The following is a 27254-nucleotide window of genomic DNA, read 5'->3' as shown; positions in this document are numbered from 1 at the left end:
TAGAATTTAAGGTATCCTATTTGACTCAAAATACAGCAGTTATCCTGACTCTTTGTAAATGAAGTTAAATGCTCTTTATACAAGTTACAATAAGCAGCTGGTGTAATGATTTACAGCCAGCTTCAAAATTTCCATCCTAATTTTCCAAGTGTCCTGAATTGCTTTAGAGATTGACTTGCTGAGACTGCTCACGAGCAGGTGGGGCATGGCTCCATTAGTGGTTTGGTGCACAGGGTTCTTTTGTCCAGCTCCAAATTTGCTGTTATCCATACCTGGCTGTCAGGCAGTCTGCATTCGAGCACGCCAGTGGTAAACTTGTATCAGTTTCCTAACCAGTGGAACCAAAGCTGCAATCACCTATAAGGGCACTATCTGGAACACTCCACTTGCCACATCGCCCCAAAGTTTACCCATGGTCAACTCTACATGTTCAAAGTGCGTGTCTAGGACCAGACACCAGCAGGAACTCCACCTGTGGTAAGGATACAATGTGTATGAATGGTCCTGGAACCAGAAGTGCTTGTAGACAACCAAACCCTGCCCCCTCCCTGCCCATCACCACTCAATAACGCAGACACAGCCCATGTGTTGCTTCAGAATGGGCTTCTACTTAAAATCCTCAAACCTCTCACAATCAGTAAACTTCTATTTGATATACAGGCATTTGGCTCATGAAGCAAAAATTATGGATGCACAACAAGAACTACCATATTTTAAAAACCCTGAAAGCTCAGCTCTCTAGATGTTGTTGAAAAGTTCCCAATGTAGAATTTCATCCACCAGCTGTTATTTTATTGATAGCCACTGGGATAATGGATTTGGGGTCCGGGGGAAAAAGCAAAAATTATTCACAAAAGCTAAAGCTAAATTTCCTTCCTTCTTCCTTTCAGATTTTTTTCAGCTTCCTTTCAGCTATTTTGTAAATAACTAGTAAGGGCATATGACTTTCAATTTTGTTGCACAGGTGTTTCATGACATTTAGAAAAAAGTATAAAGAAAAAATAGTAAACCCTTCAAAAAGCAAATAGACTATGTATGGATTCTAGAACTAAAATAATAGGATTCTTCAGACAAATGTGTCATATACAGCCTAGTTTCAAAAATTAAGTATGTGACAAAAGTAGAACACATAACGGAGTGGGATTGCATGGCTACATGAAGCTGAAGCAGCATTGTGTCACTATGGAGATGGGGTGGTCCTGGATTTTCAGCTTCAGATGAGCACAGCTTCCAGAAAAATGAAACAGAATTCTCTTGGGGGAAAAACAAGAAAGAAGTTAATAGAAACAGGGAGAAATTAAAACTTGTTCTTTCTTCACAAAGGAATTTAAAAGGTTCATACCTGGACTAGAGTAACTATTTCTGATCAGCATTCCTGCTTCAAACAGTAGACAGCCATAACTTAACTTGTCCCTCCCTTCTGAATTCTCCCCCCACAAAGTTTTTGCCAGATCTGATATCACCTGTACCCCTTCAGGCTGTGGCACAATCTGCCCTGTTCCACCATGTGAGGAACAAGCCCACTGCTTCCTCTCTAGCCTCTGATCAAGAATGAGGCTTACAAGGAGGTTATCATGGTTCATCAGCTGCTCCATGTCCACTCGCCTTCTCTCAAACAATTTTGAGTGGGCCTCAAAGCCCCTTCAACAGCAACAGCTTCACTTCTCCTGGCTAAGAAATATTTATTAACTCAGCTGCCGTGCAGAAACTTGTTCATGAATACTTACCTACTGCAATGCCCAGCACCCTGAAATGGAAATGTTACAACTTTAAATTCATTATACTGAAGAAATGAAACTTTCATATCAAGAAAACCTTTTCACCATTGAGACTATTTCATTAGCTAAACTAAATAACCAGTCTGTGATAACCATAATAGTTTGAAAACTGGGGGCCAGCCACATTCAGAGGAAAATGAGTTCACTGACCTGGCTAGTTTATTGAAGCACTTCCCCCTTCATGATGAGTATTAGTTTATTAGTGTTTGAGTTTAGTTGAAACCAGATGTTTCTGATTTTTTTTTAAAGACAACCTCACTATGATGGCTCTGCAGCCCTTCAGCCCTAGGTGCATGTGCAGTTTGGTAGTCAAGCTACAGATCAGCTAATAAAATTGTTCTTAGTTCATAATCTATGTTATTTGCCAATCATAAGATTACATCACCCATTTGAGACTCTGGAGATACCAATGTCTTCTTACATTTATATCAAACCTCTCTTACCTAACAGTTCTTGACCTTTCAGGTTGTCTGTGGTGGAAGGGCTGTTACCCTCTGGAGGGGCACATTTCCCACCTGTGACAGAAACTGAAGTCAGTTAAGCCAGTATAAACCTAAACAATTCCTTTACAGCAATAGAAACTCCACATTTACACACTGGAGCAGAGACACAGAAATAATTTAAGGACATCTGAAAACTAAGCAGACTAAGCTTTCATTCACAAATCCCAGTCTATATCACATTGTGGGAAACTCTCCTAATCTGACTAGATGCTGCTGGACCTTTGGATGCTGCAGAACAAGACATGAGATATAGAAAATGTACATTTTTTTTTCCTTTCCTCCTTGCTGCTGTATGCTTGCCTCATGCTGACCAGAGAGGAAATGACAACCAGATGCCCCTGTGACCCACCATTCCCCTGAGGTGACCAATCCAAGTGTAACATGTGGTCGTCTCATTTGGGAAGGAGCCAAAGCCTGTTCTCTTTAATTGGTTGAATGGTCCCCTACAGCTGCAACAGATTAGGGACAAATTCTCTTCAAATAAAGCTGTGCTTTTTCTCCCCCCCCCCCCCCCCTCCTTTTATTTAGGGGTGTTAGGGAGAAATCATGCCTGGAGAAACATGTGCACATACACAAAAAAGTAAAGTTAATAAAAGTGTCAGGTAGGCAAACAAAATACCATTTATTATTAAATGGCAATAAAAGACCACATTGATGTGTATAAGGAATCAGGCAACCAGGGAGCTTGAGAGGGAGGGAGGGTAATAGTATCTCATGAATCATTACAAAGGTTTGTTCTGATCTTTAATATCAAACCTGGTGACTTTGGGAAGGGGCAAAACATTTGTAATTTCAAGTCCTAAGCCCTTTCTTTCCAATTCTGCAGTAATTCATGACTGAAAGAGAATGAAACTAGCACAGCTAGAACAACAGTTTGCTGTAAAATGAAGTCTAAGCTGTGAGAGCCATCCCATGGGGGACACTCATTTGGCCTGGCCTGCCAATGAATTCTGTTAGCAGTTCTTTTCAAGAACAAAATGAATATTGTAAAGAATAGAATTTTAAAGATAAAGGCATCTTCAGGGCAGAGGCAGGTTGTTCATTTATCTAGAGATCCACTTTCTGAGACATTTGTGATGGAATGGCTATATTTAGCAGCCATTCAGCTGGCAAATAAGTGCTCTGCTATTCATTATCATCTCAAATCTTCATGAAACAAAGCTCATTTTCTTAGACTTTGGAGAAGATGAGTTTTAATGTAGTGTTTTTTGTTGTTTTTTTTTTTTTGTTCTCTCAGACACTTCTTAGTGTGTTTTTCTTTCATTTGCCTTAATCTTGGGTGTGGAAATTAACACTTCAGGGGACGTATGTAGAACATACTAAGGACAGAATTTGGGGGAGAGTTGCCAAGAGTTCTATACCAGCAGTTTTGGGGCACCAAACAAATGCCAGACTGTTCTTGCTGTAAAGACTCATTTGCATCCTCACAAAAAGCTTGTAAGTTTTTGGAGGTCTATTAATAAAGTCCAATGTAACATAAAGATTATTGTTTCTACTTAAGAAAATGTTACCTTCCTTTACCGATGGTCTATTAGGAAATGGAGTGCAACATCAACGCAGAGTGAGAATAACCATATGTCTCAAATTCATTCTACTCCTTTTGTTAAAAAGAGTTAAATAAATTACTCTTGCCACATGTGCTGTTGTACTTAGTTAAGAACTGTTCATTATTTAGAGACTGATTTGATAGCCTAGTGCCATCCAGCCACATTTTATTATAGTCATTACATTAAACATATCCACATACTATACAGTTAAAATAGTTATACAATTAGAGTAAATGTTCCAACTGAATTCCTACTTCATGGTTTATAGTCCTGGAAGACAGGATCAATCATTCATAAGAAGTAATTCAACTGGAGCTATCACTGTGCCTTAAATAAACATATTTATGTATAAAGACTGCATAGATTTGTTGTTCATTTAACTGAAAGGAGGAATCTTAATACGAAGCTGAAAACTCTGAAGTTGAGAACAAATATCTGTATGTGGGTCAGCAATATGAATATGTTATCCTAGTAAGATTTGAAAGTGCTCAGAGCTACAGACTTACTTTGAAGACCTTTTCTACCATCAAAAGATTAGACAGAACAAGAAAGCTCCTCTTGCTTTGGGGTATTGGAGTGTTTAATCTCCCCAATTCTTATTAATCATCTGATTTGTTCATGTCCCCAAAAAATATCTTCTGAGGAGAGAGGGAATCAAAGAACAATAAAAAGTGCAATAAGTAATTGTGTAGACAAGATATTTTAGAATATTTGCAATACTTAAACCCTGTAGTTCTCTGTCCATACACCCAGGTATTTTAGTTTCCCTTCACTGCATGCATTAGCGTTAACTGGTTTTGCATGTATCTGTTATAAGTACAAACATATATTCTAATAAACATTTTGAATTATTTCCTCTATTTATTTTAGAACAATGCACAGTTTCCTCAGCTTGAGAATTCATAGGTATTTACTGTATATTCATCATACAAAAACACATGCAATGTCTTGTATCACTAAATTAAGCCTTTTCCTCACGCAGCAAAATGGTTTTACATCATTTTCCAAATAGGATGCCAAAGGGGTGGGAATGGGATGAGCCCAGCACAAGCTCATGTCGTTCTCAGGTTGCTACCGTTCCATAAGCAGGCAGAGGAACAAAAAGAGCACTTTGTGTTCTGGAACATTTGCCTTGATGATTCAAACATGATGAGACCCTTTGGACAAAACCCATAGGCTCATGTATGCTGATGTTTTCTTGTACTTGGCTAAACCTGAAGTATTTTATGTTGGGTACAACAACACTGAGAAATTCCTTGGTGGACACCTGTTTATCAAATCTACCATCTTTCCTCCACTGTTACCAAGGAGAACTTGTTCACATTGGCATTTAGCTCACAAAATGTTAATTAAATTAATTCTATATGTCTACCAGAATTTTGTCAAATACAGGACTGTGTCATCCAGAAGCAAACCATCAAAGGCAAAAGCAAAATTCATACACACATACAATGCAAAAAATACTTACGAGTTTTTCCTTCCTACTTCTGGTTTACTTAGTGTATAGAACTGTTTTCAAAATCCAGTTAGACACATGGGCCATTGAAAATCTAGCTTTGAAACTCCTGTGACAAACCAATTTCATACTGGTGTACGATCACAGATTACGTGATAACAGACTGTCAGTTTATCTTCTCATTGCACATCATAAATACAAATATTGAGCTTTTCTTATGTTGATATCAAGGTTGAATAAGTTAAAAATAGCATAACGTTTTGCTGCCCCTTGTCTTTTGTTTGTTTTGTTTTCCTGTCCTGCACCCTTGGCCACAAATTTCACACTGTTCTGCTGTGGCATGGGTTGGATCAACCGGGTCAAACCACAGGACCACAGAAGCAGCAGCAGACTCCATCTGCCTTGTGCTCAAAGGAGACAGTCAGAGGGGCAAGAGTGACATCCACCCCATGACATTTGTTATGTCTGTTTTTCATACCTCATTTTTTCCCCTTTACCATGTCTGGAGCTTTTTCAACACTTTCATGTCGCAGTAACATAGAGAATGACTGCATGATTGATTGTTTGGTTGGTTGGGCTTTTTGTCCAGAAGAGTAAGAGCTTTTCTACAAATGGTTATCTTAGAAACATATGATTCTTGACCTATTTTTTATCACAAATAAAATCAATTTTATGCAAATACAATCTCACATTGAAAACACACTACATTTATATTTTTTTGATTCTATGAAGGTAAAAATAGCCAATTTTTTTCTGACATAATTGCATAAAATATACAGGGTGTTTCAAAAAAAATGGACCCAATTCCAAAGATACAGTGAATTCAAATTAGGTCCATCTTGTTTGAAATACCCTGTACTTCTGAGAGCAATTCATTTCTAATAATTAAGAATATGTGAAACCTGACCTGTATTTGTGGATTAGAGTCTAGTTCTAACTATTGGTATCTTTATTTTAAAATATTTTTTTTAATATTTTTATAAAACTCCCGATTTTTTAATATTGGATACAAGTATAGTGCAGAGATGGGTTTGCTTTGCTTTTTGGCTAGTAAAGTCCATACTTAAAAACATCCAGCACTGCTGAATGTTAAGGTTCCTGTCTTAATAAATTGATAAATATGTTACTACAGTAGTCAATACAGTCCTTACCTTGCTATCAATAATATCCAGCCTGTGAATTTCCCAATATGCTTTTCAGCCTTTTGTTTGATGGGCGCTGTGAATCACAATTCTCCTGCAAAAGGGTTTTGGTGGTGCCTGCCGTCAGGTCTGTGCTGGCTGTGCCATCCCTCTCAGCAGGAGGCGCACAGGGCTCATCCATGCAGGCTGAGCTTCAAGTCAAAGGCAGCTCCGTATTTCATTTTAGTAAACACAAAACTGGCCATCATTCTTCTCTGGATAGGTCCAGCCATGCAGACAGGTTCGTCAGGGAACTGAGGATGTCAGTGTGGGCAGCTCCAAGGTAAGGGTTATCTATTTCATTCCGCAGAATGAAGGATAAGCCAATAACCATTTGTTAAAGCACAGTTAACGGATTTCATAGAGCGAGCTGCTCATCGCAGTTCTTTCAAAAGCATCGCAAAGCAAGACAGCATATAATTGAGGAAAACCAGTGCTTTGTAGAAAAGCATGGAAAAAGCGAGCAAATTCAGCAGGCCAAATCCTGTACCAAAACTACCACAATTCTTTCCTGCCTTCTCAAAAACCTAGGGAATTCTGCCCAGTGCTGCTGACTGTCACATGCTATAACACCCATGCTTGGAGCAGGTCAGCATGCAAATGTGGTTTCTCACAGAAAGTGTGACAAAAATCTCTATACAAAAATGTCATTATTTTTCCAGAATTCACCAGTCTATAAGGCTATATGGCCATGAAGTTTTGCAGTGAACTGCAGATCAATTGCAGCTCTTGACATTTATCTAACTTGAATGGTAGAGAATACACTTTTTGGTTTGATTCGTATCTGTTACCAGCTAAATGGATCAATAAGGCTTTTTTTTTTTCTTTTTTTCAGTGAGAGAGGGTCTACATTTGACATCTTCTTTTAAAGTTGGGCAGACAGTGTCATTCAAACTGCAATTCTCAGCAACCTCTGATATTCTAGCAGTTCCCAGCTGCTCTGCTATTGTTAAGGGAAGGTTGAAATCTCTATTATAAACCTTTTTTTTTTTTTCTTAAACGAGTTTAAAATGCAGCTGCAAAAATTGCTTTGGGATGAACCTTGGCATGCTGAGCTGAGTGCTAGCCTCTCTTTCTCCAGCCTGCACCCCCACCTATTTAAAATTTGAATTTAGATTTATTCTGCCTGGAGAGAGGGGAAGGAAAGCAAGTAATAAAAATAAACTATTCCAAAACTAATAGGCATGCACCAAGCCATCAGATATCAGGTATGCGGCTTGACTGTGTATAAAAAAACATATTAGATACCATGTCTTTGCAAGTGCCATACCCCAAAATCTTCACAGCATTAAGAGAAAGGATGTAACAGGTAAGCTGATGTTAAAGGTCATACATCCAAAAAAGATCCCCTCTCACCAAGTCAGAATTCTCCCTCGGGCCATCTCTACAGTAGTCCATGGAGCCATGCTGGGTACTGAGGAGGCAGTCAGAACTGAAAGTACTATAGCAGTGTGCTTTAATATAGCAGCATGCTTTAATATAGCAGCAGATCAATGCAGTTATCTATACTGTGTTTGTTATGTTTCAACAGATCAGAACATACCATTGTATGACTATTGCCAAGTCCCTGCTTGCTCAACAGTGAGTTCATTCTCCACAGTAATGCAAAACAGAGCTATTAAGAGGTAGACAGTTAATTCTCATGGATATATTTTAGAAAAAGGCTAATAATATGTGCTGTCAATGTGATGTATTCTCAATGGCTGTGGTGCTGATACAATCAGTGAACTACATAAGGCTCAGAGGTAGCCTTCACTAGCACTGGAAGTAATTAGCTATCAACTTGATCTCCAACTATTAGAGCCCATGGGTAGGATGCCTTCTGTCAAGTACACCACTAGCTATTCCAGCAGCCTTTCTTTATGCCTGAAGCACCAGGATGCACTGGAAAGGATTCTCAGCTTTAATCCAGAATTTCTATGCTTTTGTAGATTTAATTAAGATTGTGCTTGGTCTGAAGAGAAATGCAAAGTTTTATACTTGCTATTCACACCCATATTTGCTAGCACCTATTAGGATTATGAACATCAAATAACAAATGCTAAATGCTGATATCTTAAGTTGCAAAACATACATAGAAAAAAATGGCTTGTTTTATTTCTGAAAAAAAATTCTATAAGTTTTATTTGCCAATATTATGTTCCAAATATGTTCTGAAATCTCAATACACGTGGCTGTTTCACCTGACACGCATGCATTATGTACCTCTGAAACAGAAGCTTTTTGTGAAAATTCCTTACAACCAGGTGGCATGGTGTCCTCCCTCTGCCAGCAGCAGTATGGCTTACATCTGGGGGATGCAGGTAACAATACAATGGGCAATTGTAAAATGGTCTGTCAAACAACAAATACAACCCTAATCAGGATATACTTTGTCACAGATAGATCTCAAGCCCTTTGTCTTGCCTCTTGTATCACTGCTCACTGCTAAAAATTATTTGGCCTTTTACAAACTATTACTATGTTCTGCCTTGAACAATTTCTTGCAGCAGTGAGTTCCACAAGTAAATTTAAGACGTACTTCATTTTCCATTTACACATCACTACTTTGAAAACATTAAAGAAATCAGAAGCATTCTCAGTAATATTCACTTCATGTTTCTTGTTAAATGGATATATATACAATCTTGTTCATATCACTTCAAGCAATCCTATTTAACAGACTTAATCATTACTGGGCTGCATCAAAAGGAGCTTGACCAGCAGGTCAATGGAGCTGATTCTGCCCCTCTACTCTGCTCTGGTGAGACCCCACCTGGAGTCCTGCATCCAGCTCTGGAGCCCTCAGTACAGGAAAGACATGGACTTGTTGGAGAGGGACCAGGGGAGGCCACAAAAATGAGCAGAGGACTGGAACAGCTCTGCTATGAGGACAGGCTGAAAGAATTAGGGTTGTTCTGCCTGGAGAAAAGAAGGCTCTGTGGACATCTTGTTGTGGACTTTCAGTACTTCAAAGGAGCCTATGAGAAAGATAGGGACTGACTTTTTAGCAGGGCCTGTTGTGATAGAAGAAGGGGTGATGGCTTTAAACTAAAAGAGAATAGATTCAGACTACACGAGGAAGAAAGCTTTTACCGTGAGGGTGGTAAAACACTGGCCCATGTTGCCCACCCAGAGAAGTGGTAGATACTCCATCCCTAGAAACTTTCAAGGGCAGACTGGATGGGGATCTGAACAACCTGATCTAGTTGAAGATGTCCCTGCTCATTGTAGGGGGTTGGACTAGGTGAGCTTTGAAGGTCCCTTCCAACCTGAACTTTTCTATGATTCTATGATTCTCTTCCTTCTGTGTATGGGGAGACTTCATAACTCTTCACATCTTTAATCATCAAACTACAAAGTTCTATTTTTAAAACATATTTTCTTCCTTGGAGAATTTTCCTGTATCTTATTCTGATGTGATGGAAACATTAGTATTTTGCAAACAGAAGTTAAATGTTAAATTATCAAAGCCAATCAAATGACAGTTCCATAGTGAAGCAACTCCTTAACTGTCTTTTACTCTTTCTGTGCTCTTTATTAAGTTATTTTGAGCTTTACATATGAAAATATGCCTGACATCAAGGGTCCACAGAACTATGATATTGTGGTTCTGTTGCTATGAAATTCTTATCCCAGAATTTTTATGGCCTGAAGGGATAGAAATATATTCCCGGTCCTTTTCATTTCAGGGAGCTGATCTAGGACAAAGTCCAGTGGCTTTCATCTTCTGTGTAAAATATATAAACTGTGGAATCCAGGAAATAGGGTATTTTATGTTCTGTGCAGAAGGAAAAAGACTCCAGTGCTGCAGCATGGCAATGCATACCAAAGACAGCTTCAAGGACATCTCTGCTTTTCTCTTTGTGCTAGAATGTAGGAACAGTGCACTCTATTGCTGAGCCCCAAGATGAAAATTTTTGGTAAAAAAAGGGACAAACCATTACTTCAAACTCAGTGAAAATATATCATATATGTATATATATTTATTTGATAAAGTAATAATTTGAAAAGTTATAAATGACTATGGTTCATTTATTTAAAATGTAGCAGCCTTTGAGCCAAATCTTTGCAGAATAGGTGTGCCTGAGAGTAGCAATATAACATCACAAGCATCAAAAGCTGAAGTTGCTAATTACGTTCACTTTAACTTTCCATTAGGAAACTTGGGTCAGGTACTTACAATCTGAAGGCTCACCACTATTTGGGTTAAATGAACTGTTCCGTACAGCTGTAATCATGATGTACAACACAATTTTGGCCATGGTCATTTCCTCTCTGTCAGAAATCCATCCGTAGTTGCAGTTGGAACCCATGTGCACGCGAGGATTGATTTCTTGACGGTTTGTCAGTGCCACTTCTCCCTGCATGACTGCTGATCTGATTAGAAAAAGCAATGTGCCTCAGTGGAAGGCATGTGTTCCATTTCCTGCCCCTGGCAGCAACCAGCTCCACAGGGTTTCACAAGCAGCTCGTGTTCAGCAAGTCCCTCCTCTACCTTGCCCTCACCCAGAGCCAGGAAAAAAGTACTTCTTGTTGTTTAAAAACAAACAAAAAGAGAGAGAGGGAGAGAGAGGAAAAATTGAGTAAACAGCTTGAGAAATTATTAGAGGCTGAGAATAAGCCTCCTTTCCTAGTCCCTTTTCACCTTTTTTAGAGCAGATCAGAATAGATTAGCCTGATTTTATCACCTTTTGGTGCAGAACGGATTGTAACAACAAAATTTAAATGTCAGGAGAGAGAAGAGGAGAGGGAGACAATGAACTCCCATGCTAGAATTTTAGCAATATTGTGAATAGAAAGCAACACTTTTTCAGCTTTCAGTTATTGTGCATTGTAAGTGACCCTACCTCGATTCCACTTGCTGAGTGGCTGTAGAACAGCCTGCAGAAAACTGGAATGAGCCTCTAAGCAACTGCCCTAATGCCAATCATAAAGCTAGGAACACAGCACCACTTTCAAACTAGCCCTCATTAGTTGTTCCCATATCATCTTCATTGCTTAAGCTGTTGTAGCCAGCAACTTATTCCATTAGGTTCTGAGAGTAGAAATTAACCCTGAAAAAGAAAAACACCAAAACAAGTGCCCTAGTCATTGCTACAAAGAAAGGAAAAAAGGAGGAGTTGGCATACAAACATCACCTAACTTCTTAATGTTTTTTTTTCAGAGGTATTTTTCATTGAAATAAAAAGACCAGCAATTCTGTTGCAATCATACATTCACATGTTTAAAACATGCTTTGTATTAGTGCAGAAAATCATCCAAATTTAAAAGCTTTTTATATACTCAGGTATTAAACAGAAGTATAAGAACTTGTAGGTTGTTGATGGCAGGAGGACATAACAGGTAACAAGTGTCCTAAAATGTTCTCCCCAGAGATGTAACTTGTTTAAAGTCAATCTGTAGGTTTCTGAAACAGAGAACTGTTGGGCTGGACTCTTATACGCTAGATGCCTCTTTCATGGGTCTGGGCTTTGTAACTAGAGATAAGTGTTCTGGAGAGTATTCCCAGGCAGGTGTCTGAGACTGAGCAAAAGGCAGTATTTAGAGCTATAAAAGTCAAATTCAAATCTTGAAAAGAGATGCTGGGTTTATTATCTGCAGGATTACTTAGCCTTTAATGTACATTATTGGCAACATTCTCTGCCTGTGCTAAATATATTAGATATATCTGAGATCAAGGTTAGATTATTTTGTTTGGTTGGTTTTTTTGGTTTTGTGTTTCTCTTTGTTTGTTTTTTAATCAGAGAATGAAGAAAAAACATGATAGCAACCACAAGAAAAGGAGTCAAATCACATAATCTGCTTATAAGTAGTAACTACTTTTATGGAAGTGAAGTTCTCTGTGTCATCAGATCATAAACCAAATTAGAAAATCCCAAATGAACACCCACTGGAATATAAAGTTAAGAGAAAATACTGTTTTGAATTCATATCCAAAAAACAATTCCATCGTTAGTCTCCATCTTCCATTATAGTTTTCCTCATGTATGGTAAATTGGATGGAGTCCACAAGAGCTGAAAACAAGGCTGAGAATACCAACATTTCTAATTTAAAATGAAAATATTTTTACTCACAGTCAAGTCTGGACTGAATGCAAAAGGTGGAAGTTTTCATACCTCATTGCCAATGTAATGAGCCTTATAAATCCATCTTTAGCATGGTAAGAGAAGAGAAAAAACAAGGAGGAAAAATATTGTTCATCAAGCCAAGCTCAGAGCAATGTAGCATTAATTAAAAAAAAAAAAAAAAGAAAAGCATTTACTTGATCTCTGCTCTAAGCAAAAGAAGGTGACAAGGCTGTTAACATCACAACTACATCACAACTCAAGGACTTATGTGCATTGACTTGCTGGTTTTAGTCTGGTTCCTAGAGAGGAGTTGTTTTGTTTTGTGGAAACCCACTGCAAATGGCAACATCAGGAGCTTTGGTGGACAAAAAGACCATGCTTCCTCCATCTCAGAGATGATCCTTTTCATGAAATTTGAAAGACACAGATGTGTACATTAAGTAAACTTTTGTGTTTATTTACTTTATAAACAAAATCAATATTTGTAGCTTTTTATAATTTTCACAAATATTAAATCACTTTGAGTGAAATAATATTTATATAGAATTATATATGAAAATGAAAAGAGAGCCACTGATGAGTTACTGAAACAAGATTACACATCCATAGTTTGGAAGCAATGATTGTGCTGTATTAAAGCAATTCTAACTGGTTTAATGACTTTCAGAATGAATGGCAAATTGATAATAAGCAATTTTCCTTTGATAGCATTACAATGCCAGGGATTCTTTCAAATCAATTCCTATTTCCTCCACAAAGAAGGTTTGCAGATAGTAATTGCAGAAAACACATCTTTACTGTCAGAGCAGATCAGCTTTTGTCTCTGAAATTGGATCAGCTCACCTTCTTCAATTGCTGTTTTCCATTGAACTATAATATAAAGCAATGCAAGTGTTACATAGCTGCATGATGGGAATGTACCAGGGCCCTGAGAGGCAATAGTGGGATGGCTGCATGATCTGTGCACGCAAAGGGCACAATACTTGATCTGGAACCCTGTTGTTCATAAAGAGAATGCTGACTGAACCAGGTATTTTAGACGAACCTGGAAAATAAGCCAAAATTAAACCAACTTTTATCTGTTGAGGTCAAAAGCTCAAGAGACAGTGTTACCCTTCAGCATGACTCCTAAAGAAGCAAGACTGTATAATATCAATATCAGTCTGTCAGGCATCTTATTCCTTTCAAAACTGCATTTGTTAGAGACTGAAGTTTTCCAGTGGTGAACCCTTTAAAAGCTCTGACACAGCCCTTCATATGCTAACACAAACCATGCAGTATCACCAGCAATATCTTTGGTGCGATGATAATAGCAATATATCATTTGTGACTTTAAAAGCTGTTGCATGTCAGAGAGAAGGCAACACAACAAAATCATGTCATGTCATTAGCAGCTAAACAAGAAAACAGCAAACAGAAAAAGACATCAAGAGAAAAAGAAAAAGCAATAGTAAGCATCATCAAGGAAAAAACACAGCCAAGACATGTTTCTAGTGACTATGTGGGCACATGAATATTTCCAAGACTACATCAGAAGCCCTCCTACATTTACCAAAAATCAACAATAGATCTTTTTCCCATCCCTCTCCTTTCATTTGCAAGAAATCCCAATGCTTAAAATCAGGTACTTCACAGTCTTACAAATCCTGGGGGGAATGCATGATCCAAGATCGTGGCTAGTACAGAGCTCAGTGTCCAAAGTGGGAAATCAAGAGCAGTCATTATTTGACCACCTCTTAAAGATAAGGTTCAGTCAGCTTCTTAGAGCACAAAGTGAGTGCACCAGCTGCTAGCTGGAAAGTGCTGGCTTTCCAGAAAGAAAAATCTTTTTGCATATAATGTACTGGGATTTTGACTGAAAGACAGGATGCCAGTGAAGCTTTTGGGACATACTGTGGCATGGCTGCTAATGTGAACCTCTTGTGTACAACCTCAGCACTGAATGTTTTGCTGTAATGTGGCAGCTGACCTAACCTAAGACAAGTAGTGGTTTCTTCTCATCACCAGCTATGCAGGTTGTCTGTGACTGAAGCTCTCCTCAGATACTCATACACTGTTATCTGATTACAGCATTTACAAAAAAAGACTAGTTATACCCATAATCCTCTGAGTTCTTGCTTCCTAAAGATTTTCATAAAGCTTGTGACAAAGGAAGATTCTTTTAAATCGGCCTTCACAAGTGACCCAAGCAAGCCTTTCATGGTTCCTATGCCAGGTTGCTTGCAGACAGTCTTAGTCCAGCTGAACTGCTCCCAGGCATGTTCCTTTGCACTGCAGTTTCAGCAAGTTTACTGCAGCATAAACCACACATCCCCAGTGGCCACTCTTCAAGAAAAGAAAGGCAATTGCTTAGAAAAACATCATAAAAACAATGTTGGACATCAAAGACTGGGAGAACTTCCTGAATACAGTGTAGAGCATGTAGTGGGAGGTCTATGGTCTGGCAAGGGGAATCATTGCTCTCCAAGATCATATGTTACTAAACCATCACCCAATACAAACTGCAAAAAATTTCCTAGACTGACAAATGATTGAGGAGACAAAGTAACTGCTCAGACAACTGCTTCAGGATTCTGATACTGATTCTCTGTTCAGTTCCCGAGTTTGCTGTTCTTATGGCGTCTCCCAACAACACTTCTCAGGCTTTGCTCTTATACAAGCTGAACAAGGAACATCATCTACAAAAGTCACATGATTAAATCCACTTTTTATTCCTTTCAAATTGAAAGGTGGTTTGTCTGGGGCAACATGATAGAAAGAGATGAATGGATATGTGGTAATGGACACTGAGCACTCCCACCCAAGAGCAATGCGAGAAGACTTTCTAGCTGGTGAATTTGCAGGAGTGTTAAACTCATTTTCACTGGGGAACACATCAGTTTGCCATTGCCTTCAAAGGGCCAACCATAATTTTAGGACAGTATAAACGTAACTACACATAGGAGGAGTCCTAAAATGAGTTTGACACTTTTAGTTTAGGGGGATAAGAAGTTGTTTTTCTGTAGGTTACGTTTGCTTTGAAATAAAGTTGATGCATTGTAAATTCTAGCACAACTTTAATAACAGAGGGGTGGAATGTTTTCGTTTAGTAACGCAAGTATTTTTCTGACTGAAAAAAACAAACAAAAAAAAAAAAAAGAAAAAAAAACCCTGGAAGATTCTGACCATCTCTGCTCATGACTTCCATTCCTTCTGCTTAAATTTAGCTTAGGCAAAATATTGAAGAATTGTGTTTCACTTCTGAAATGAATAACATTCATCAAATGCACTTCACCACCCTTTCCCACTATTGGATCTGGCAACAGCAAGGAGACGTACTGGAGATCCCTACACTACTTAAGTGCACAGTAAAGATTTCTGGACATGAGAAGAGGACGAGATTTCCAAGGTACAGCACATAATAGGCAGTGGTGCTCAGTAAGTCAACCGCAGTCCTCTCCCAGCTACACCACTGACTGACTGCCCAGCTTTGAGCTGGTTAACTTTTCACTTTCCCTTTTTTATGTCTTGTCAACTTATATTGTCATTCTTTGAGGCACCAGCTCTCACATTCTGTCACAGTAAAACTACAGACAAGATCAGTCAGGGCCTGTCGGTGCTACCATAACAGATACAATAGTAATAATGATTTTGCAGGCCACAGGTAAGTGTAGGTGGGACAGCAAAGAGAAGTTCATCTGGTTGGTGTATCTGAAAATAGAGGTTAGATTTTGAGTTCCACACATTCCCATACATTCTTTTGCTTGGAAATCCATAAGAAGTGTTATTGCGGAATCATGCCATTACAAGCACAAAGTAACTCTGCTGAAGTAAATGAGATTAGAGTAGACCAAAATGATAATACTCACTAGCTACCACTGAAAGAAGGTAACATTTTTATCAACATACAGTCCCAGTCCCTGGTGGTGCTGGTTTATTACTATAAGAGGAGGCTTTGAAATCATATTTTGAGGAACAAAAATGCATATGCTGTTGAGATTGAAATAAAACATTTCTTCTTTACTTGCGCAGAGAGTAGTTTTAGGAAGGTCTCCCAGAGGCTCCAGTGAGAGGGGGTGATAAAAACAGTACTGTCCTAGTTTTAACTTACCCTCTTCTTCATCCCTGCAATCACTTTCCAAATCTTGATTTCCAAGTCGCACTTTCTACCAAAACCTGGCTTCACCCATGGTTTGGGAACAGTTACTTCCAATGCATGGGTCTGACACAGTGCTGGGAGTGCTGCATGACAACCTAAGAAGAAAAAAGAAATCCAGGGGTGAAACATAGTGAAGGATAACAGCTGGGGTATTATATTGAAGGGCTAGTGAAAGCAGGGAGAGAAATAAGTGTCATGCAACAAGTTTAAAAGCTAACAATACGAAAATATCTGTTAGTGAACAAGAAATTATTGTGCACTATTCTTATTGGAGCTACTAAGAACGATAGACAAAGAGAGAACAGCAGACTTCACACTGCTTACCAGTTCCCGATGTTTCTTCCCAAGGTCTGCAAACTAGTTGTGCTTAGAAAGTTAAAGATAAATGGTAATGATTTAAGCACATTACTAATAGTACCTTCACTGTAGCAATTGGATTTCACCCAAAATTCTGCTGCACCTGAATTATCCTGTCATACTAGCTGCTCCTGTAAAAATGCAAATTTGTCTTCTAAAAGCAGGGTATATTGTGCCAAGTATCTTCATAGCATTTATGACCAAAAATATTTTATTAAAAATGTCTGGATATTTTCAAATAGTATTCCAATGGGCTGTCAAATTAATAGTAAAAAAAAAAAAATCATAATTCAGAGCTATAAAGTAAAAAGAAGTTGTGCTGTGGCTATGTACAGTTAAAACCTACCATCAGACAAGGACACAAATTTGGAAGAAATACAACCCTTTCCAGTTGCCTATTTTTTATGATTGAAATGTGAAATATATATTATTTAAACAAAGAAACTGAACGCCTACATGGAGCAGGGGAGGAATTTCCCTGAGCAGTTGTTTCAATTATCCATCTGTTTAATCAGAAGACTGCCTGCCATTCTGCATGAACAGCAGTACAGACACACACAACACCGTCCCATACCCCGACACTGGTGTAAATGCAGAGCATTCCACTCCTCTGACTCAGTTAGTCTGTTGTGTCCTAGCAGAATTCGGAGCATTCACTAGAGGGGTCAAGCAAAGCAGCTACTAAACTCTATGGGACCTTTAGCACAGGATGAGGCTGCAATTGTGATAACAGTTCAAGAGGATTCAACACTACACTTCAACTGACGATAACAGAGTACAGACGAAAAGTAATTCTCCCACAAGCTGCATGTGGTTAAGACAAAGAGCTGATGCATCAAGATGATGTGGGATAAGCAGTGACTAACTACCACACTTATCTTAATTGAGCAAGCTTCCCTGCTTGGAGGTTTAGGTTCTTTTAATCAGAGATCAGTTTGTAGCTGTCTAGTCAGTTTAGAGTTTATACCCTCTCAGCAGCTTTAAACAGTTTCCTGTAGCAAGGGCACCAAAACTGAACTGAGGTGTGGCCTCACCAGTGTCAAGTACAGGGGGACAATCACTGCCCTGGTCCTGCTGGCCAGTCTGTTTCTGATACCAGGAGGAGGAGGTACCTGTTCTTGGGAATGGGGCAAGGCCTAACTGCCCTACAGAAGGGAAGACCATGAGCCTCCTGGCTTGCTAGAGGCTCTTAGAGTCTTGCATCCAGCCCTCCCTTTTTGGTAGCTCAGCACCTCATGACCCACATTGCAATTGCATGGAGATCCCAGTCTGTAGCTGATCCTTTAGCCAAGGGTTCTCAGAGACAAGGGCATTCCAGATAAGCAGAAGGGGGATCCTGAGTTAGGCAGGAAAATATTAAAAAAAAATTTGCAGAAGATGGAAGTTAGGTGGAGCAGGATTTGAAGGAGGCATTAAAGAAGCAAGGGCTGCAATATTAAGGTGGGAGCAGTGGCCACAAGGATCCTACAATCACAACTGATACATGAGAGGAGCAGAACTAAGGTCGTGGGTGACAAGCAAGCAAAGCAAAAAGACTGCATGACAAGTGACACTGAGCCACTACTGCTAGTAATGTAGCTGTAAGGAACTCTCTGTAAAGTTACTTAAGCAAGGACCTACATTGAACACATCCTGCTTTGGCAGCCCATGAGCAGATCCCAGGCTGGACACCTGAGATGCCACACTGTGAGCTGCAGTAAGAACAGGAGACAGGCATGGGACAAAGCCTGGAAACTAAAGAACCTGAAATGAAGGCAGAGAGTAATTATGGTTTGAGGAGAGTGATATTGTAGTGTGTGCTAAGAACTGGTGCAGAGAAGAGCATTAAACAAATGTTTTTTCATCAGGAATAGTTTACCGCTGCATACATCACAGAGAAAGACGCAGAAAGAATAAAACGCTACTATGAGCAACTTAAGAGAAACTCATGTACGTAACTTTCAAAATCCTTTAAGAAAGTATTTTAAAGAGGCAAAATTAAACACCATACAGCAGAGCCTCAACCACATTAGCGGATCAACAGCATTTATGTGGTAAGTCTTTCAAATCTAGTTTTACTTTTCTCTAAAGGATCCTTAAAAAGACTTTTCAAGTTAGCTCGGCTAGCTTTGACTAACTATACAGAGCAAAGAATTGATTGCATTCCTACAGAAATGCCTCTAATAACTCCTTAGAATGAGCTGTGGCATTTTTCCACTAATTGTAGGAATAACTAATGGGCACCTTTACCATGTGTTATTAATCTGTGTGCCAATTTTAAGAGATTTCAGTTGTGAAAAACTACAAGGCAGTATTTACTCCAGAGAACACACTCTGCACCAATAAAAATAAAATGCCCATTGTGAACTGGAAAAATAAAAAGGAACTATTCTCAGGCAACTGTATTATCATTTAAGACATGAAATCCTCTGTTATCTCCCCAAGGAACAGAGGATTAATCTGAGTTCAGTTTTCATTGCACGAGTTCTCAGAAAGGTGGTAGGAACCATAAGAAATTGTGTTCCAAGTATCATAACTCTCCACAAGAGAGATATTAACCCAAGTAGATTTGGATTGTAGCTATATATTTCATCCATTTCAACAAACAGAAAAGAAGGAATAACTGAAATTATGCTTTTCTACTAGGTCAATCCATGACAAACATATTCTACTCTACCTCATTTCAGGTTTTTTGCTAAAGATTCAAGATCTAGAACACCAAAACAAAATAAAGCACAAGAACTTGAACAAAATTACAAATCCCAGATGGAGATGGATCTCTTCTGTGACTAAGATCTTCTGAGAAACACTACTGTATCTTGGACCTTTATACTTTGTTTTCCGTACAGGCCTAGTCCCAGTTCTTGGTTTCCCACGTTCTTGTTGTAAGGAGTTTTTCTACTATGAGTGAGTTTGACATTTCAAAAATGTTGGCACTGAAATAAAGCAAAGATCTTTCCTGTTTTTCACAGATATCATGAAGTCCTTTTCTTCTCATAGCTGGATGACTGGGACATCCAGTAAGGGTACGACATGGCAGCTTCAGATTCCTGCTTTTAGCCATTTGCCCACATTCCAGATTTCCTGCCTTCATTACCAGAATGACAACTGTGTTAAGGTAAACAACATCCAAAATTTCCTACTGAAATTTTTCCACTATTTATAAATAAATGTGAAAAAAACAGACCTTGAACCTAGCTATGATTATGTGTGGAAGACTAATGACTGAAAAACTGAGCAGTGGCTAGCAAAAATTTTATCTAAACTTACAAGTTCTCAGCACAAATTCAGTCTTGCCAAATCAGCATTTTCTAATTTTTAAAGATGCTATTGGCAAATTTATATGCGGCTTTCTCACTACATTATCCTCATTCAACTCTGAATTTTTCTGGATCTGTATCAGGCCCAGAATCAGCATAAGGGTAGCCAGCACTGGCATGAAGACTATTTAAAAAGAAAAGAAAGAGGAGAAGGAAAAAAAATATTGCTGCATTTATAACCCCTCCACAGGTTTTGTGCCAACAGCAATTCAATTGGGCCTCCAGTAAACACGGTTATTTTTCAATAACTGGGGAAATGGGAAAATGCGTCTCTATGGTGAAGAAGATCCCGATACAGTCTTCTTGCAGAATTTCTGTATTAAAAAAAAAAATAAATCAAACCACCAAAAAAAACACAGGCAGGTGAATGAGAGACTATAGTGCTGTGTGATAGATGTTCAGGTACCATATTTCTTCATCTGCCTTCATTGAGCGTAGTTTCATAATGAGTGTTAACAGGCCAGCTTTAAACACTAAAGAGTACATTTGCAGTGTAATGTGTAGAGACTTGACTGGACAATTTCCCATTAACACTAATGTGCACTGCATGGTTAAATCACTAAACACCACGTTTAAAATCTAGTTTCAGAAGTGCCCATTACATTTGGGTGTTGGATTTTTTTAAAACAGTTGTTAGTCTATTAAACATTCACTGCTCTCACACTAGTCAGCCAGAACTTCTCTTTTTGTTTCAGTTTAGACTGTTCATCAAAGGATACATTTTTGCAACAACTTCACATACTAAATGAAATTTTTTTTATTTCGTCTTTAAAGAGAAACTGAGTGCATGCATACTTGTATTTGTTAGTTGGTCTTTTTTTGTGAATGCACATAAACCCAGGTAGAATACAGGAGCAAAAATATAAACATCAGGCAAGACTGTGATTGTAAGTTCGTTCTGAGTGACAACAATGCAAGCATTAAAAAATAAAGTATGAAAACAAATCTCTCCTGCTCTTTTCTACCATACAGTCTAAACCTGTCTGGTTTGTAAATCATGAGATCTCGAATGAAATGTAGCATAGTCTACGCATGAGTGGGATCATCTCATTTTATTGGGAAAAGGCACCACAGCATTGGACCAGTGTTTCCGCTAATAACGTTTGTTAAGGAAAACAAAGAAGAGTTATCTGGGTGTATGCTGGGGAAGGGGAGATGAACAACAGAAATTCTTGAATGTATTTCATACAGCAAACTGATATGAAAGGCCTTCTACAGACAATGGGTGAGTTTAAATTAATATCATGTGGCTGAGATCTGTAAGTGGACACGAACAAACGGAACCTACTACATTTACAACAGTTTGCTCTTTCTTTTTAGTGGCTTTGTGCAGTGGAAGTTTGCAATTACATACAAGCATTTAATTCTTCAAAAAGCCCAATTTCTTCTTACTAGACAATAAAGTACTTCCTCTTGCAACAGCAGGCAAGCACTGAAGGCATCCTTAAAAATCTAACCCAAATGTGCTAAAGACACTTAATAATCTTTAAACTACATACAAACCATTTCCTCCCTGGTACCAGGATGTTGTAAAACATCTAATTAGTCCTTATAAGAATGCTGACACCTCCACAGCACATAAAAGAGGACTTTTAATTTACAAAAGACAACTCTGGTTGTCCTGATTTTTACCTTTAATTAGACTGTAAGACACAGCTCCATGAGACTGCAGATAAATATTCCCTTAATTTGGCTGTTAACCAACATATGAGGTATCAGCTTAGGGTACCAGGTAGATTTGTGAGGCTTAAAATAAATATTTTAATATTTTGAATTGATTTTTAATACATATTGTCTCATGAATTATTTAACTCTCTAATGAGGTAGGAAGAAATATTAAAGCCAATATTTTAAATGTCAGGCAAATGACCCAGTTTTAAGGCAAAAAGAGGACTTTTCTGTTGATTTTCTTGTGACAGTACCAATAACTGCCTAGATTTTGGAAATTACTTTGTGAGGTTTAGATTTTATATTGGTACAATAATTGTGCTCAGTAGGGTACTGTACCTAGATATGAAATTCATTTAAAAATGAAATAAGAAGCATGTTGAAAAATACACAAAAGTCAGTCGCCCCAAAGGAAATATAAATAATTTTGAAAGTAAAAGTGTTTCTGTGGCAACATGAACTTTAATAAGTCAAAATTTGTAAGACCAGTAAGCTATACCCCGGTGACAGGTAAATGCATGTGTCTGAATAAGAGGACCAGTGGAAATTATAGTCACAAAACTGTCTAATGAAATCAGCAGAAGTAAGCAATACAAGTCTAAGCACTTATTAAAAATCGTCATCCCGCTCTCAACATGTAACACAAGCCCTAAAACAAGGGGAAATCTGCATTGTGACATGTAAGGGCTTAGTGTCATCTGATGTGAGCACTTGCCTCAACAGTTGTCCACTCCAAATGTGACAAAGAAGAAGGGCAGCCCAACAGGCCCTCCTTTCTTTGTGCAAGCACATCTGGAAATGGCAAGGAGTTGGCTGCTGCCCTCTAATTCTCTTCCCAAACAGGAGCTTCAACAAGATCTTTATGTATCCTACTGTAATGAACACAAGATACACGAGACAGTAAAGCTGCTGTTGAAGTTATACACCACAGGAAAAATGTAAAGATTATGTAGAGTCTATCAGAAGCTACCTGAAAACGTAAGTTCAGGCACAAAAGTAAAATGACCTTCCTGCTTTATAAAGAGTTGAAACTTTGGGGAAACAGAATGTCTGTCCTGGAAGTGGGGAGAAAAATCACCCAACAATTTTAATTCAAAAATTTTAGTGGATCTACAGAATCATTCAATGCTAAAACACTGAGTTCTCTTATATAAAGAAAATAACCAGAATACTTAATCAGAAATTATTTTTCTTGCCTTCTTTGGAAATGTCAACTCAGCACTCAAAACAAAGGAATTATTGTCCTTCGGCCAACTCCTACAATCGGGATGTTGCAGCCATATAGATTTAAAGGTTCTATACAGCCCTTTGCTACCCACTCCTTCCTCTCCTATCTCTAAAAAATTTCTGTCAAGTGTATAAGAAGCTGCACGACAATATTAACAGATGGAATAAATACCAGGATGCTGTATAGCGGGGAATCATGCCCATCTCTACCTCAGTCACTGCCATCTCCCCTTGTGTATTCGTATCTTGACCTACAGAGATTTCAAAGTAAGCCTTAGGGTCATAGAAGTAACCAAATCCTTTACCATGGGTACAGACAGATTTGTTCAATATGAGTTCTCACCAACTATGGACTGATAAGGCTCAATCCAGAATAGAGGGTTGTTAAAATCTGAAAGTACCTGATACTTCAGTGTACGTGTTACTGCCTGGGTAACACCTCCTTCATGATTGTTGTTCCAGAAGTTGAGAAAAAAATTTGGGGTTTTAATAATTGAAATCTAATCTATAAGACCTAATACAAAATTTAGATGGCTCATAATGATCACCTGTTCATTTCAAGGGAGAACACTGGAAAAGACATAGGAGAGGATTAAATACAAATAAATTAAAATAACAAAAAACTATTCAAAATATCATGACTGTGTTCATGACTACCAGCAGAATTCCAATATGCATCATAGTCTACACGGATGAGTATAAAAACTTCTCCATCCCATATTACCATGATGCATTTTTGTACTATAACCTATGCTTTAATTACATCTGGAAACACCTCCATAGGGGTGGTAAAGCTCCTTTTAAGGAAAAGAGGAAAAATTAAAACGATCAAAGAGAAAGCTTCAAACATTATAAGATTGACAAGAACAGGAGTGATTTATTTGAACATGAGAAGACTTGGGAAAGCCTGAAAAGGGTACAGAAAATTAAAGAATGGTATAGGAAAGATTTTTGGGGAATGGCTACACTGCCTATATCATTATAGCATTACGTTAGATGAAAATAAAACAGTTAGAAACATGGTTAAAAAGTTTGGATTTTTTTTTTTTTCTACATCATATTATAGAGGTGATAAACATCAAAACATGAAGATTAAAAGTATACTTCCAAAAGCGTTCACAAGGGATCGACAAATATGTGATGTGATAATTAATGACAGTTCACATTTAAGGAAGTTCTCCAGCTATTGAAGATCAGAATGAGACCTATGTAAAGGCAAATGATTCTACTGAAAACAAGTGACTCTCATGTATGATTGGACATTTGCATTTTAGGACATATGAAGAAAAACTTTAAAATGGGACATTACTAGAGGTAATAAAAGCATGACTTATGAGAAAAGAATTGAGAATGTTCAAGCTACAGAAGAGAAGCCAAGAGGAGGTGACCATATTACTCAAAACACAACTTATTGTAAAGGGGATACTGCTTATCTATGGTAGAAAGGATGAGCAAAACTGGGCTTGAATGTCTGCAAGAAAGGAGAAAATCTTTGTATAAAAAGTTAAATGCTAGAATAAATTTCCAAGGAAGTTGCAGTGTTTCTTTCATCAGAGAAGTCTTGAAAACAGCTTGGGAAGCATTTGCAAGAGAAGAGATAGCTGGAGTTATCTCAGAACAATCTCAAAACTTTTCTTGTTTTCTCTGATTGTATACATTCTGAATTCAAACAATAAAGGTGATACTTTGTTTTAGAAATGTCAGTATTCTAGATCACATGAATAAACCACTACAGCTAGTCTATGCCCCTACTAACCCACCTATTAACTCCCAAGGCAAAAAACTAGTACCCTCTCTATTTCTGCTACTTCAGTTCACAATGTTGATTATTTCTGAGTAATGGAAAGACTTATTCCAAACAGTTTTCAGACAGGGCAGACTCTTCAGAGAAACAGAACAGAGGAATAAGGCTATCTATTTTTGTTGTTGTTTGTTTGTTTGTTTTTTTCTCCCCCTAAAGCTACCTTTTTCACAGATACATGATAGGCTACAACTACCTAGCTTTTACTTTTAAATACAGGCAGATTGTTAATAGGCCCTCCAGAGAAAAACACGTAACAAAAGATAACCCTCTCCTTCTGCCCGGCTGTCGGCTCCAGCAATGTCAGGAACAATAAGAACAGAAACCAGAGCTTTGGCCAAGGCGTTCTCCATGGGGCAAAATGAAAGGGAGGAGTGGCAGGCAGCAGAATATTGCAGCCCAGAACTAACTATAATCTGAACTAAACTCCTACTGATCTATTTAGATGTTCTTTGAAAGTCTTATTCAAATTCACCTGGAACAAATGTGCCAGCACCAAGTCAATATGAGAATCACACTTCATCTTCCTTGTCTCAGTAGAGGCATGCAGAATCCACTAACCAATTTGCCTCCACACTCCTCTTTCTTCTCTTATATTTAAACATACAATTTAAAGTACAGTTCCAGACAGTCTCAAACCATAACCATTTTATTTACCAAAAGTAATAAGTAAAGTGAATTTCATGAGGCCCCTATAATCGTGTTTGAAACATTGAAATAGTTGCAAGGCCCAGAATACAGGTCTTGTTCAATAAAGATATGTAAACTATAAGCTCTGTTTTTCTCTTCCACATCCTTTTAGATGTCAATGAACCAGTTTGTGTCATTGGTGAAAGGGTACAGGCATTGTTTGCTCTAATACCCTGACAGCATTCCCTGAGAGACTGGCCTTTTTCACTCCTTTCTTCTTCCTCGAGAACTGAAATCTCATTTCTCATAACAGAGGTCAAGAGGGCAGAAACACTTTGCTCACAGGTGCCATGGCTCATCATCATGTAGTTCTCTGTGAGGACTTAAGGTTAGTTATCATAGCCAAAAGGAAACAAGGAGATACTTCTTCCCAAGCGCAGTGACAATCCATGAACTAACTGTGATCTGCTCAAGTTTCTATGTGGTCTCACATCTCATGCAGCTTGCCATCCAGAGCACAAGCTTTTCAGCAGTTTAATTCAATGATTAGTATACTGGCAGTATATTAAATGAATGCACATATTTATTTTATTTTTGTGCTGGTGATTTTTTTCATCTTCCTTTTCATGTACATCTAGGCAATGTTGTTAACTCCTTCAGCCAGAGATTTTATTCTTACTATTAAAAGACAACAAAAGTATTCTGATCTCTTTTTACAGGCCGGGACTATATCCAGAATTTCCCAAGAGGTTTAAAGGAAGGAATAGGAGAAAAGGACCAGAGCTAATAACAGATTTCCCTGCCTACAGACAGGGAGCTGGGACACCTCACTGCTAAGGCAGCTGAACCCTGGGGTGGCCTGGCAGCCCCACATCTCAGGAGTGACCCACAGAAGTTTTGTGCTAGGCAGTGAGCCATCAGGCAGGGCACACCCAGTACCAGAATATTTATTTTTCCCCATATTGGGCTCTTAAAAGCAGTATGGAAAACACACTCTGGCTACAGCTTACAGCCCTCTTTTGGTGTCAAAACGCACTCACTTTTTTTGCTTAATTTTAAAGCAAATGCCTTGGACCACAAAGATCCTCACTCCTCATTCCCTTTCCTGTCTAGTCATGGAACTGTGGGCATTCTCCCAGGAAGGAGACATGGTTGTAACACTCTATTTTTTTTTCTGCAGTAGTCTGTTTCAACACGTATGTTAGCTATGGTCCGAGTGGAGCCTCCAGTTGGATCAATCCTGCCATTCACTCATTTCTGAATCACGTTGCTGCTGCAAAGCTGATTAGGACAGGATGCTTCTAAATATGCCAAGAGACAGAACAGGAGGCACTGAGAGGAATTTTAAGATCAAAAATTGAACTGAAAAAGGAATATAAGATATTCTAAGGGCTCTGCCAATAAAGTCTGACTTTTTTTTCTTTTTTTTTTTTTTTGGACCAGATAGCTTATATTAGAAAGCAATGTCCTAATTTTTAAGGAGACCTTTAGGCTCCTTAGAAACTCCCTTCTTCATGATTTACTCGATCATTACACAAAGGTGGTTTCAATATCCTTATGTTTCTCATTACTTTACATATGGCTATCCATTACAGCAGAAGAAATTACGAAACTCCTA

General features: G+C 38.3%; 1 long non-coding RNA gene across 1 annotated transcript; it reads right to left on the bottom strand.

The window, feature by feature from the left end:
• Positions 1-2220: 2220 nt before the first annotated feature.
• Positions 2221-6822, bottom strand: LOC139828595 (uncharacterized). The gene is made up of 3 exons (XR_011740392.1): positions 6436-6822; positions 4335-4466; positions 2221-2293 (listed from the first exon to the last, which is right to left on the bottom strand). It is a non-coding gene; the product is annotated as an uncharacterized lncRNA (long non-coding RNA).
• Between the last annotated feature and the right edge of the window lie 20432 nt (positions 6823-27254).

Source organism: Patagioenas fasciata, chromosome 9 (genome assembly GCF_037038585.1).
Source record: "Patagioenas fasciata isolate bPatFas1 chromosome 9, bPatFas1.hap1, whole genome shotgun sequence".
NCBI lineage: Eukaryota > Metazoa > Chordata > Aves > Columbiformes > Columbidae > Patagioenas > Patagioenas fasciata.
Note: the sequence above shows the minus strand (reverse complement) of the source record. Positions and strands in the feature narration are given on the sequence as shown.